This window comes from Garra rufa, chromosome 24, assembly GCF_049309525.1.
Source record: "Garra rufa chromosome 24, GarRuf1.0, whole genome shotgun sequence".
NCBI classification, from domain to species: domain Eukaryota; kingdom Metazoa; phylum Chordata; class Actinopteri; order Cypriniformes; family Cyprinidae; genus Garra; species Garra rufa.
This window is the reverse complement of record NC_133384.1, coordinates 2,220,513-2,236,072: the sequence shown is the minus strand read 5'-3', so window position 1 is coordinate 2,236,072 and position 15,560 is coordinate 2,220,513.

Genomic DNA, 15,560 nt, shown 5'->3' with positions numbered 1-15,560 from the left:
GGAGCAGTTGGGGGTTCGGTGCCTTGCTCAAGGGACTCACCTCAGTTGTGGTATTGAGGGTGGAGAGAGTGCTGTACATTCACTCCCCCCACCTACAATCCCTGCCGGACCTGAGACTCGAACCTGCAACCTTTGAGTTACAAGTCCGACTCTCTAACCATTAGGCCATGACTGCCATTACAAAATGATTACAAATAATATACATCTTACAACATTAGCTGACATATTCAAACAGCTAAATAAACAAATTGAAGCACATTAATAACGTGCACCTATGAAAACGATTACACAGCTGGTTAGCAGATTGCGACAGATTTCAGAACAGAACGTCAAGCTTTTAACATGTCAATACTGACCCTCTTTAATCAATCTAACACAAAAGAAGTATTGCAGATGGTTTCAAAATAAAATTAGCAACTTAGGTCTTTTCTATCACAAGGACTGAAAACAAACAACAACGCGTCTCTGGATGCCGATCGCAGTCTTCTTCTATGACTTTTTAAACATACGGTTGCGTTCTAAAGAATAGTGCAATGACATTTTTCACCACTAGATGTCACAGTCGAACCTCTTAAATAAATCAAAGCACAGCTTACAAAAACGAAACAAACACCATACAGTACAGTGTAGCTTTCAGTTAGAATTACAACTTCATTAGTGCTCCCCAGTACTCACATCTGACCTGAGTGCATTTGAAACTCCTAAACTTTAAAAATGTAGCAAATGATTTGTTTTAAGGACAAAAACCTGACAAATATTTTAAAATACATCATCTGGAATGTCTTGAGGTGTGGTAAATGTAGTATGAGCTAGTGTACTCCAAAACAATGCCAAAATTATTTCATTTACTGTAGAATACATAAGAATTCCAATTTTACAGCTTCTAACTTCTGCCAATATAGATCAACAATTTTGATGACATAACCCTGTGTCACAAACCCTGTTTATGTTCTTGCGTCTGTCCACCATTTCGCCTTCTTTTTTTTCGCTGAGGTCGCTGTACCATTTCATTGACTCTCACACGACACAGACTGTTACATGTCACCCCCGACTACACTTCCCATGCTCCACCTCAGTCATTATGCACACTGCTGTAGCCAATCATGAACAGTATAAATACGAGGCCATTACGATCATTCAGGGCAGAGTATCGTATTGCATTTAGCACTCTACTAGTGTTAGCAACTGTACAGAGCCATTTCTAGTTTCCTGAGTCAGTTTAGTCTTGTTACCTAGTCTAGTTATTCGTGTCGATTTCCTTGTCTGGTTTATCTCGTCCGTTTCACCGTCTGCCCTGTATCTCTCGCCTGTTTTGGATTTACCCTTCGCCCCTTTGGATTATGTTTGCCGTTGATCGACCCTTGCCTGTCCTTGAATTACTCTTCTGTCTTGCCTGCAATATACCGGTTTGCCAGTGTTTGACCCTGCCTTTTTACCATGTTGATTAATAAAGCTTTGCATATGGATCCATATGACCCTGCACTTCAGGATCAGTATGATCTTGATTTACATTTACATGAAATACATTTATATGGCATTCACACAAGAAACTTGGTTCATCTCTGCTGATTGTGGCAATGTAGTTTAAAAGACAAAGAAAATAAGTTCATATTATTTTTCAACAACACAATGTTAATGTTAATGTATTTACTGTTAAGAGTTCAGGAATCAACATTTTGTAGAATAAACTTGATTTTCAATGACAGCTTTCAATCTTAAAAATAAAGGTTATTTATTGGCATCGATGGTTCCGTGAAGAACCTTGAACATCCATGGAACCTTTCAAATACAGAAAAGTAGTGGAGAAAGATTCTTTAGATTTTTAAAATGTTCTTCAAAATGGTTCTTTCAAGAAATGTTAATTGAAGGGTTCTTTGGGGAACCAAAAATGGTTCTTCTATGGCATCACCACAAAAACAACCTTTTAGAATCTTTATTTTTAAGAGTGTTTTTGTGACTTTACATGCTGTACACCAGTCTTTTTACATCGCTGTTGGGTGACTTATGCCACACCTGGCACAAAAATTCAAGCAGCTCGGCTTTGTTTGATGGCTTGTGACCATCCATCTTTCTCTTGATCACATTCCACAGGTTTTCAATGGGGTTCAGGTCTGTTTAGGACTTCATGTCAGCAGCTTTACCTTGTTGTTATGAACCGCTGTCTTTAAAATATTAAGGATGGAAGTAGTGATGGGAAGTTCGGATCATTTTACCGACTCGGATCTTTGAGTCTCGTTCAGCAAAATGAACGAATCTTTTTTCGAGTCATTTCGTTCATTTCGTTCATTTTACCAAAATATAATTAAAAAGCTACGTGTTACTTCCATAACACATGTACTGCTTGTACAAACGTTGATTACACTACAAACAAGACAAAACTATAATACTATTAGAAAAAGAAAAGGTTAATTCATTGTTTACCTGGGTCTTCAGTCTATGATTAGCTCCCTCACCTCTATCTGTACAGGTTTGAGTCGTTCGTTCATCACGTGACAGCCCCATACGCTTTACCTATGCTGCCTGAGCCGGAAACAGAATTGATTAGTTCATCTCTCGAGTCATCGGGTTTGAGTCGTTCGTTCATCACGTGACAGCCTCATACGCTTTACCTATGCTGCCTGAGCCGGAAACAGAATTGATTAGTTCATCTCTCGAGTCTTCGGGTTTCAGTCGTTCGTTCATCACGTGACAGCCTCATACGCTTTACCTATGCTGCCTGAGCCGGAAACAGAATTGATTAGTTCATCTCTCGAGTCATCGGGTTTGAGTCGTTCGTTCATCACGTGACAGCCCCATACGCTTTACCTATGCTGCCTGAGCCGGAAACAGAATTGATTAGTTCATTTCTCGAGTCATCGGGTTTGAGTCGTTCATTCATCACGTGACAGCCCCATACGCTTTACCTATGCTGCCTGAGCCGGAAACAGAATTGATTAGTTCATTTCTCGAGTCATCGGGTTTGAGTCGTTCATTCATCACGTGACAGCCCCATACGCTTTACCTATGCTGCCTGAGCCGGAAACAGAATTGATTAGTTCATTTCTCGAGTCTTCAGGTTTGAGTCGTTCGTTCATAGTTGCGCAATTGCGCATGCGCGACTGAACGAATCACTCCCCGAGACGACTCGTTCTTACCGAGTCACATTAAAGATTCGTTCAAAATGAACGAATCGTTCAAGAACGACCCATCACTAGATGGAAGCAACCTGACACGCACTATATCCCCCTTTGCCAGTAAAGTCAGAACGGAACCCTTATTTTCCTCACTCAAAACCTTTCTTTTGGCATGATAGTTATTTGACTCCAATTACTTTTGTAGTACTACTAGCACTGTTTTTGCCATCCAGCTGTTCCTAATGCAAAATTAAAATTAATGACCACAGCAGTGGTTTTTATACTTTTCCTCATTAAATAAGATTTGGTTCAGGTGATAACCTAATCAGTACCTCGTTAAGTAGAATGAGGTGTGCCTGTGTTGGAATTCAACAGACGCCTGAATGAAATGGATGCCATACATGTAGAGATGCTGGTCGATTTGGACCAAAAAATTTAAAATGACACTTGGTGACTTTTGTTGCATGAACTATGTGAGCACACAAAAAAATCACTGACATGATTCGGATATGTTAAAGGGTCAAAAAAAAAAAAAAAAAAAAAAAAAAAAGACCAACATAGGAAATGAATAGGAAACATGAAAAAAATGCAATAATTCAGATAATCTCATGGTGGTACAAGCAAATCAGCCTGTCACAGAGAGAGTCAGAGACGTGCGGATCCAATTGCAGCATTTATTGAGAATGGTCAAACGGCAAGAGTAAACACCAGAAAACAGGAACAACGTAGGTAATCCGGGAAACAGTTCAATACTCAAGCAATGGTCGCACTGGCAGGCAGCAGGAATCAATAACGGGGTACACAGTCCAGAGTCATACACAGAGAATCCAACACAGAGATAAACGCTTAGAATTACGACCATTGGAACAATAAGACTTCGCAAGGTGGCTGTGTGTGTGAGTGGCTTAAATGCATGTGGGTAAATGATAAACAGGTGTATGCAGCAATCAGTTCAGTGGGAAACGAGGAGCAGCTGTGTGCAGTGATTGGTGCAGTGGCTTATGGGGTTTGCAGTCCAGAATGTGTGTGCTAGAGTTCATGACGAGATAGACCAGATACGTGACAGAGCCCCTCCCCAAGGAGCGGCTTCCAGACGCTCTAACCACATAATACAACCTGGAGGGTGGTGGAGCGGAGGCGGAACAGGGGGAGGGATGGAGGGCCAGGTCCATGTAGGGGTACTGGAACCACGAACTGAGGCGGAGCCGACGGAGGGAGAAGCCATGGCGGAGGAAGGGTTGGCTCCAGCATGGGGCCGACCGACGGAGGTGGAGCCGGTGGAGCCCGAGGCGGAACCGGAGAGTCGATGGTCCTAGGTGACACCGAGGATCCGGAGGGCCAAGGCGGAGCCCAAGGCTCTGGCGACCCCGGCGGAGATGGAGGTCCGGAGGTACGCAGCGGAGCCGGAGTGACAGAGGATCGAGGCTGTGCCCACGGGAGGGAGGAGGTCCACAGAGCCGGCAGGACGGAGTGACGAGGCGCAGCCGGAGGAGTAGAGTCCAGAGGCGAAGGTGGGGCGACGACTGACCGGGGCGGAGCCGGAGAGACGATGGAGCCCGGAGGAGCTGGTGGGCCGACGGCCGACAACGGAGACGAGGGAGCACAGAGCCGGGGTGGAGCCGCAGGGTCGGAGGGCCGAGGTGGAGTCCAGGACTCTGAGACTGGAGGTGATGGTGAGGGGTCCTTCAGTCTGGACATCGATGGAGACTGGCAGTCCCACGGCAAGTCCTCTGCACCGAAGGTGGGATGTGGGTGAGCAGAGGGACTGTCAGGAGACAGAGGTGGCGGAACTGGAGCAGCAGGGAGGGTGGGTGGGAACAGTCCATGCATGAGCTCCGTGACCAGAACCGGGCAGACAGGAATCTCAGGACGACTGGATGGAACCAGCGGAGTCTCTGGAAGGCTGGGCGGAACCAGCGGAGGCTCTGGAAGGCAGGGCTGAACCCGCGGAGTCTCTGGAAGGCAGGGCTGAACCAGCGGAGTCTCTGGAAGGCAGGGCTGAACCAGCGGAGTCTCTGGAAGACTGGGCGGAACCAGCGGAGTCCCTGGAAGGCTGGGCGGAACCAGCGGAGGCTCTGGAAGGCTGGGCGGAACCAGCGGAGGCTCTGGAAGGCTGGGCTGAACCAGCGGAGGCTCTGGAAGGCTGGGCTGAACCAGCGGAGGCTCTGGAAGGCTGGGCTGAACCAGCGGAGGCTCTGGAAGGCTGGGCTGAACCAGCGGAGGCTCTGGAAGGCTGGGCTGAACCAGCGGAGGCTCTGGAAGGCTGGGCTGAACCAGCGGAGGCTCTGGAAGGCTGGGCGGAACCAGCGGAGTCTCTGGTAGGCTGGGCGGAACCAGCGGAGTCTCTGGAAGGCTGGGCGGAACCAGCGGAGTCTCTGGAAGGCTGGGCTGAACCAGCGGAGGCTCTGGAAGGCTGGGCTGAACCAGCGGAGTCTCTGGACGACGCTCTTGTGAAGCGGGCTCTGGACGACGCTCTTGAGGAGCGGGCTCTGGAGAACTGGACGACCCCAGCGGAGATTCAGGAGGGCTGGGCGTCTCCAGCGGAGATTCTGGAAGAGCAGGCTCTGGGCGAGCGGTCACAGGAGGGCGCTCTGGCGGCGGAGACTGTGAGAAGGCGGTTGCCATCTTGTGCTGTGGCTCTACCTCACCCACCGTAAACGGAGAGCCACACAACAAAAGAGCCAGATCCATGTAGTGATGCAGAGTCCAGCCAAGTTCAAAATTTGGCATGTTGGAAGCCAATGGCTCTGAGAGTCCTCCACGAAAAAAAATCATGAGGCACGTCTCATCCATCGAAGACAGATTTGCCAAATCAATGAAAGCCATGACATAATCCTCAATTGTCTGCTCCCCCTGCTTGAGAAGCATGATCTGTACCGTGGAGTTCGTGCTGGAACCGGATGACATCATACTCGCTGCTGGATCCTTGTAAGGGCGAAGTCTTCTGTCACAGAGAGAGTCAGAGACGTGCGGATCCAATTGCAGCATTTATTGAGAATGGTCAAACGGCAAGAGTAAACACCAGAAAACAGGAACAACGTAGGTAATCCGGGAAACAGTTCAATACTCAAGCAATGGTCGCACTGGCAGGCAGCAGGAATCAATAACGGGGTACACAGTAGTGATGTGACGTTTGACACCGAAGCTTCGAAGCTTGTATCAAAAAAACGAAACATCTCACAGTGAAGCACTGTACCGGAGCTTGATTCGTTTTGTCCATAACCACGTGACCTGTGACGTCCGAAGCTTCCTTTTCGCACACAACCACGTGACTGCTTCATATTCTGATTCAAATAACGCAAACCCCTTGTGCAAGTATCAAGTGTCATTCACTTTTTGTTAAGAATAAATCATAATACGAATAAATATGTACATGTGTAGTTTTGTGCATATTCATTTTGTAGTTATCCTTGCTTCACAAGCACTTCTAATTAACACTAATATTAGTCAAAATTATTCTTAATTTACTTTGAACATATATGCCTACATGAACCATGCTTATACTTGTATAATTTTATTAAAACGTTTATTTACAGATCAATTCGAGTAAAATTACTGTAAAATTTCTGACATAGCACAAATTGATGTGTTTAATGAAACTGTCCAAAATCGCTTTAAGATCTGGGACGCGAAAGCAGCTTTTCCCACCTTTGTCCACAAGATGTCATTAGTGTGCAACATGTTGAAAAGCTTCGAGTAACGAACCTTTTTACGATACAGTTGAGGGGAAAGCCTCGGTGCTTCGAAAAGCTTCATTTTCCCATCACTAGTACACAGTCCAGAGTCATACACAGAGAATCCAACACAGAGATAAACGCTTAGAATTACGACCATTGGAACAATAAGACTTCGCAAGGTGGCTGTGTGTGTGAGTGGCTTAAATGCATGTGGGTAAATGATAAACAGGTGTATGCAGCAATCAGTTCAGTGGGAAACGAGGAGCAGCTGTGTGCAGTGATTGGTGCAGTGGCTTATGGGGTTTGCAGTCCAGAATGTGTGTGCTAGAGTTCATGACGAGATAGACCAGATACGTGACACAGCCTGTGCTGAAAAAAAGTGTTCATCAATCAAGGAGTGACACTCTAAAATATCAAGAATGCAAAACTGACACACACGCGCATACAGAGAGAGATAACTGGTAAGACTGCATCAGACCAAATTCTGAGCATATGTGAAATAAAATGAATATATTTTTAAGTTTTTTTTTAATGCCACCACAATTCTCACTTCAAAAAAAAAAAAAAAAAAGGATTTTAAATGCTTTCACTCTATTTTAATGTGAAATGTTGCATTTATTGAAAAATAATACATAATTAAATACAAAAAAAATGAATTCTAGTGGAAAAGATTGTTCATTAAAATTGTATAAATATTGCATAATATCATAAAAACTCCTCAACATTTTAAATAATAATCACAAAATATTACAGAGCCAAGTGTAACTCCTAAATGAAGAGGCCCAGAGGGTTAAGAAAAATTTGAAGAGATGTCTTAATTTTTACCAGAGCTGTTTATAATGTCTGTGTATATTATATTGCAAATGCTGTATTTTTGGACCAGTTTTAAAGTTTTATTATATTTTTCCCCTTGAAATAAACAGCTGTGTGTTAGTAAACACATCCATCATTAAGATGTTTTAAACTTAAAACCATTGTTTCTGAGTTCTCTCTCTCTAATACTGCATTCCTTTGTGTTCTTTAATTAATTTGTAGTTCAGGTTTTGTGTATTCTTGGTGAATTTTGTAATTGTATTAGCAGAAATGGCTGTGTTCCTCTATTCTATAGCCTACCTGCTTCTTTCACTTACTTTTTTACCTTCTTCTTACAGTGTTTGCAGCACACTGATTTTCTGTGTAATAATTGATTCGGCTCTCCTATTAGTTGGCGTGCCCACCTCAGGACATTATACCTTTCCATCAGTGGGCTCTTTGTATGCAAAAAAAACTTTCTTCTTTTTATATTATATGCTTCTCACTGGATTTGCTATTTGCTATGGATGATTAAAATAAAATATGTAGCAAAAGCTTACGCAGTGAATCTCTAAATATGTATTTATAAATATTTATAGGTCATATTTTATTCTATTGTTTGTTATACTTTTGGCTTGCTCAGTGTCTTTGTGGGTTTTGGTTCTTTTGCTGTTGTAGGCTGTAAGAACCTTTGAAATGATTGCAGTCATTTGGCGAAGTGATATGGTATTGTAATGTGGCTGAGACCTGCTTTTCCTGAAAAAAACTGACACCTTAGAACGTTCATCAGTCATCACCAGCCAGATTCAAGCATTCAACAGCCCCGAAGTCTAATTGCATTTAATAGATTACACTTTCAATAAAACAATTGCAACTGCTTAGTAAAATGTATTTTTATGCATTTTCATTTAATCTACACCATTCTAACCAGCAGGTGTCAACAGCATGCGGTAGGACCAATTTGGGGGGTGTGGGGACCAATTTGGTTACCGACATTCTTCAGAATTTTGTGTTCAACAGAAGAAATAAACTCAGACAGGTTTGGAACAACTTGAGGGTGATGATGACTGAATTTTCAGTTTTGGGTGAGCTATCCCTTTAATACATCGATTTTCCTTCTGGAGCATCAGTGAGCATTTGGACTTTCTGTAATAGTTCCACATGAGTCCCTCAGTTGTCCTCAGTGTGAAAAGATGGATCTTAAAATCTTAAGTCATTGTTGAAAAGGATTAAATACACAAAAATGTTGGAAAACCCAAGAATTTGTGGGACCTGAAGGATTTTTCTGAAGAACAGCGGGCAGTTTAACTGTTCAGGACAAACAAGGGACAAGAGACAAACAATGAACACCTATCACTAAACAAAAAACACAGTTGTGGATAATTCAGGTAACAACATAGTATTAAGAATCAAGGGGATGTAAACTTTTGAACAGGGTTGTTTTAATACATTCAATTATTATTTCCTTTTGTGGCCTATATGTAAATGTATTTTATGTTAAATATCTTATTCAGGTCAGTACTAAATAAACAATAACATGCATTTTTCATGATCCATCTTATTATGGTAAAACAATTATCGTTTTGCATATTCTAAAAGGGGGATGTAAACGTTTGACCTCAACTGTAGCGCTTTCAATGTGTATTGTTGGACACCTGGCGCTTTACAATCATATGGGGGATCTCAATCATATGGGGGATCTCTCCTCAACCACCACCACAACCACCACAATACCAAGTTACAAGTATAAGGTAGATTAGCACACAAGCTAGAGCAGAAATTACAAAATTATAGTATTTGCAAAAGAGGTGTGTTTGTTCAGCTGTGTACTAGATGTGATGGTCTCAACAGGTCAGGTTGAGATTGGCAGCTTGTTCCATCAAAGACGAACAGAGAGAGTGAAGATTTTGGAAAATAAAGCATTTATATCTCATTGTGAAGGCCCCACTCATTCATTTACTGTAAATGGCGGGAACATACACTTGTATAAGTGTATTGAGGTAAGCAGGTTTATGTCCAGTGACAAGGCCAATGTCAAAGCCTTGAATACAGGACAGTGGAGTGAGACCAAGAGAGCTGTGACGTGGCCCTTGTTTGGTTGATCCTGTGATTATGTAGACAGATTATTTGGAGACTTTTTAATGGCATTTTCAAGAAAGCAGAACGCAGAGGACAATTTTTGTAAGATAAATTCATAAACATACCAATAAAACTGGAAATATTAATCTAATTTATGCTCCATTAAGTTTTTTTACCAAAACACACCGTCAATACATACACATCTACCTCTAACCACACCAGTCCAAAGCTGTTAGATATACAAAGCAAGACGGCTGAAATATGTGAGATGTGTCGGTACCAAGGCTGACTTTGATGATAAATGTCTGAGGAGCAAGTGTTGGAGGTTCTCTTTGGATTAAGTAGGTATCTAAATAACAGCGGAGAAAGCATAACGACCAGATTTATGTTGTCCTGTACCCAAGAGACCATATCCCTGTGGTAATGGCTGCTGAATCAAGGCACATAAATACATGAGATGTGACACAGGCCTGGACAGGTGATGGCCAGTGTGTGGCCCATGCATTTCATTGACTTACACTTTAATAGGACAACTCAGGGATCTCAGAGGTTGGAGAAGACAACAGCAATAGCATCAAACCTCAGGGAGCATGAATAAACAGGAGACACTGATAAAAGGAGGGCATATTTTAATAATTTATTTCAATTTATTCTATATAAAAGCTCTGTCTGGTCACTTTAGCTGATGAAACTGAGTGACTAAGGCAGTAGAGGAGAGAGAACACTGTTCAGAGCTTGTGCTAAATTTGCAAACATCCATTTAGTGTAGTTAAGCAATAAGCATGTTACAGACTTCCACATTCATGGAGTTAGAGTGGAATATAGATTATTTTTTTTTATTTATTTTTTTATTGACTTTTCATATAACCACAGAACAAACAACACTTAAACTGGAATACAAAAACACACCACTCTTTACAAACATGCTCAATTTATAATAAGTATAAAAAAAATAATAATAATAATAATAAAAAATAATAATAAAAATAAATAAATAAATAAATAAATAAAAAACACAAAAAAAACCCCACACACAAAAAAAATAAAATAAATAAAAATAAAATAATTAAAAATAAATAAATAAATTAGTTACAGACAGTATTTACAATGTCCAAGGAGCAGTCAGTACAATGTCCAATAAAGGCTGTGTTCACATTTACATAATACTCATGTATGGTTCCCAAAGCCGCTCAAAGTTTCTCTGCTTGCCCTTTGCAATATATGTTAGTCTGGAATATAGATTAGTTAGTAACTAACTATTGAATTAAATAACACAAACTTTCTCATGGTTTGCATCTGCAGCCTTTTTAGCTAATTTAAGATGTACTCTTAGACTTATTATTCAGAAACAAATTGAATTTGTTGCTTTCACCCATGCAAAACATCCAATTTTGTGGTTGACGATTGAATTATGTTTAGGAAACTGCAATTTGAGAGCTAGTTATCGTCTTGTGTTAATCGTCCCTTGTTGAGTATACAGTCTTCAAATCATTTATCTGTAAGACAGGCTGAAAGCTATCGCAGGTCTCCTTTCCAGGAAATAATCAGCTATGTACAATAGTTGAGGTAAAAATCCCTAGTGTGTTATTAACGTGTGCATTAGCATTTCCATTCAGTACCCAGTTGTGGCAGGAATAGTTTGAAGGAAATATGATCCGCTATTTGTAACTAATTAAGGGATAAATGATTCTCTGCATTTCATCCAGAATTTTTGAAAGTTTAATCAATATACTCTTGATTGTTTCAGAAACAAATGGAGTTTATTGATATTTATGCATATACGTAACAAATTTTATAGTTATGCACTGAATTGTTGGAAATCTGCAATATGAGAGCTAGGTAACAGTTTAAAAATATTTAATCCTCAGTTGCTTAGATACAGCCTTCAAAACATTTCTCCCTAATTGAAAGCTACCTTTACCTGTTTTTCCACCAAATGTTCATCTACATAGCCTAACACACTGTTTTAGCATGCATTAGCATTTCAATTCAGTAACATGTGCTTTAAACAGGTGCACAGAAGGGACTACAGTGCAAAATCCGCTTTACTAGATCAATGCAACATCAAGCAATCAAATGGTTCAAATCATGAGTCAAATTTATCTGCAATTCCAACAAGACTTCATAAGCCTGCCATAAACATAACCTTACAGCGTTCACTTAATCAGACCGTGGAAGAACATTTCATTTAGAAAGCCTTAAAGTAAAGGTCATTATTAATGTCAGAGAACTGATGTCTTGTTCGGGCATGTGTCTGTCTCTCAGGAGAGGATTACCGCAAGACATCACCAGGTCTAAAGGGCTAAGCAGCAAATGCTTATTAAATATTGTAAATTAAATTTCAGCATTGAAAAATCTAGCACAGCAATTGGATTTTCATTACAATGCTGTAACAAGAAAAAACTCAGGCCTAACTTCAGTAGTTTAATTGAAAGGATATTTATGCCTAAACATGCATGAAAATGCCTTGCCTTCGAGGAGCGAGAAAAATACAGATAAAAGAGCAATCAATTGTAGCGCATAATGAATAGTAAGTACAGAACTCATGAATAAAAACTGCTAAATAATTTTGCCTTGTGCCATAAACATAGTGATTTGCATATCCTCTCTGTCTGATGCCAGTTAGCCCTATGAGAGTGTCTGAGTTTGGCATCCGTCACAGTCTGTCAATACAAATGTGTCAGTTGGCAGTGCCCAAGTGGCACGGTCGATACTCCCGCTGCCCTCTGACAATCCTGGCATCCTTCGTCTCAGCTCCCCAGGGCCCAGCTGTGTGCCAGTCGGCCCGTTTTCTGTTGTGTTACCCAAAATGCCATGCCAGTATTTCTCTGGCCGTGCATCCCTGAGATAATCAGCATGTTTCCACTGAATATTTCATTAATGGCTTTAGTACAGCTCTTTTTTGGCTCCTGAATGCATTTGATTGTGTAAGTTGGTACAAAAATATAATTACTCTTACCCATAAACAAACACTAATAATGTACTAATGGACAACAGCAATTTTGTTCGGATTAAAAGCTTTTACATATCCTTTCACAAGCTGCATTGCTGTTTCAGGTTTAAATGACTAAATGAATAACCTTCTGGCTTCAAAGTCACCACTATAAATCAAAAACCAAAGCCTGTATTGGTGCAAAACCAGTAAATAGACTGCACGTCATGTTGGCTAAATTAATTTGTCCCTTACCCACCACACTGTACGTCTTTTCTTATTTGTGCTTATAAGTCGCTCTGGATAAAAGCTAAATGAATTAATGTAAATGACAAACGTGTTGTTTGATCCTCAGAGCACATGAGTGATGTTTACATGAAATTTTACATGAAAATCCACCCACTGAATCATAAAATGTTGGAAATTTTAGTCCTTCTTTTTACTTTTAATTAAGATCGATTGCCATTACCAATTTTATATCGAAAGTTTAGGATGTCTTTTGCCTTAGTCAGACAAAAACTAATAAAAACTAAATATTTGGAGAAAGAACATTGAAAGCCGTCTTCTGACCAAACCCAACATATGCTTACATAAAAAAACGAAAGAATAATAATACAAATAAATAAATAAATAAAAATCATGTTCACTTGTTAAATCTTTCATTAAGGTGCCAATTGATAACCAGTCTTTAATCAGTAGAAGTACTTTAATTTGTTAATTTGTGCTACTTTGATTTGCCAATTATGGATGTATTCTTCCTGGGTTAATTTTCTAATTTCCTTAACTTTTGCGTGTCTTAACTGAATTGTTGAATTTAGTTGGTGTTTTTCCACTAAATAGTGCATAGGGTCACTCTCTGGGTGTCCTGCCCTTTATAAGAGCACAGTGATGGTAACAATCTGTCAGTGTGTCAGACAGATGGAACCAGAACTTCGCTCTTCTTTTCTAGATTTCTGCTAGAAGGGGGAATCTGCCCAATTCTGCCCTGCAATCGAGATTAGGGGCGTTTCTGTAGAGTCCCAGGATGCTCTTGCAGAACTCGAGGTGGAAAATTTCAGTGGGGTTTTTATCCCAAGATTCATAGTTTAATTTAAATTTGGTGCCCTAGATTTCACAGCCATATAGAAGAATTTGTCTGATGATACTGTCAAAGATTTTTAGCCACAATTTAATGGGTGGGTTGAACTTGAATAGTGGTTTTCTAATTGTGTAATAAGCCCTAAGTGCCTTATCGGTCAGATGTTTTATTGCCAGATCCAATTTACCAGAAGCTGAGATTGTAAGGCCCAAATAATTATAACATGTGACATGAGTAAGAAGTGTTCCCCCGATTGTAAAACTATTCTTTTTGTCAGTAAGGCGAGGCTTTTTCTGGAAGATCATAATTTTGTATTTCTCCATGTTTATTGGTAAGGCCCAGTCTCTACTGTAATTTTCTAAAATTGAGAGGCTTTCGTGTAGCCCCTCTTCATGAGGTGAAAAGAGCAGAAGATCATCGGCGTACAGGAGGCATTTGATTTCTTTGCCCTAGGGTCAGACCAGTGTAAGAGGACTTTTCAAGTTTTGATGCCAACTCATTAATGTAGATATTAAATAGTCGGGCTGAGGTCGCAGCCTTGACGGACTCCTTTGCTCTGACTGAAATAATCAGTCCGTTTGTCACTGATTTTGACACAGCATTTGTTTCCGTTGTATATGTCTTTTGTATATGTCATATGTCTTTCCTCCTATTCCGCTTTGAATTAGTTTTAGAAAAAGTCCAATATGCCATACCGAATCGAAGGCTTTTTTAAAATCAATTAAGCAGCCAACATATTTTTGTATAAGTGTGTTGAGTGTGTAAATGTGATTTGAATTTCTCTTTAGGCATAAATCCAATTTGACAATTGTTTAAAATCTTGTGTTTTTGGATAAACTGAATTAATCTGTCATTAATGATCGAACAGAATAGTTTTCCGAGGTTACTGCTCACTGTGATGTCTCTATAATTATTTGGGTCATACTTCTCTCCTTGTTTAAAAATTGGAGTTATCACATTCTTTTTCCAGATCTCAGGAAAGTTTCCAGATTTTAATAAAAGATTGAATAATTTTAGGATAGCAACCCTCAGTTTGGGGCTGCTGTGTTTCAGCATCTCGTTAGATATTCCATCCAAGCCACTTGATTTCTTAATTTTTAGGGATTTCATCTTCTCCGTCAGTTCAGTTAATTCTATGGGCTTGTCTAAATGATTTAGCCTGTCTTTAATAGTGTATTCCAGGTTATTTAGTTCGGAGGTCAGATGTTTTTGGGTGGGGGTTGGTTCGTTCAGTGAATAGAGTTTTCCAAAATGTTGAGTCCAGATATTTGGGTCATAGATGGGAAGGTGTTTGGCCTCTTCGGATTTTTCTAAATTTTTCCATAAATGCCAAAAAGAATTTTGATCGATTGCCTCTTCAATTTTTATTTTTTTTTTATTTTTATGTGATCAGTTTTCTTCTGTATTAGCAGTGAGTGACTTGTATATTTTAAGGGTTTGTTGATATGTGGCTCGTATTTGTTGGTTTGTTGGGTCTCTGTGTTTTTTATTTGATAATGATCGCAATTCTTTTCTTAGTTTTTGGCATTCTTTATCGAACCACGCATCTTTAGCTATTTCTTCGGTAACACTTTACAATAAGGTTCATTAGTTAACAGTAGTTAACCACATTAGTTAACATGAACTAATAATGAACTGCACTTATACAGCATTTATTAATCTTTGTTAATGTTAATTTCAACATTTACTAATGCATTATTAAAATTTTGTCAACATTAGTTAATGCAGTGTGAACTAACATGAACAAACAATGAACAACTGTATTTCCGTTAACTAATGTTAATAAAGATTAGTTAATACAGTAACAAATGTATTGCTCATGGTTAGTTCATGTTAGTTAATACATTAACTAATGTTTAACTAATGAACCTTATGTTAAGTGTTACCAT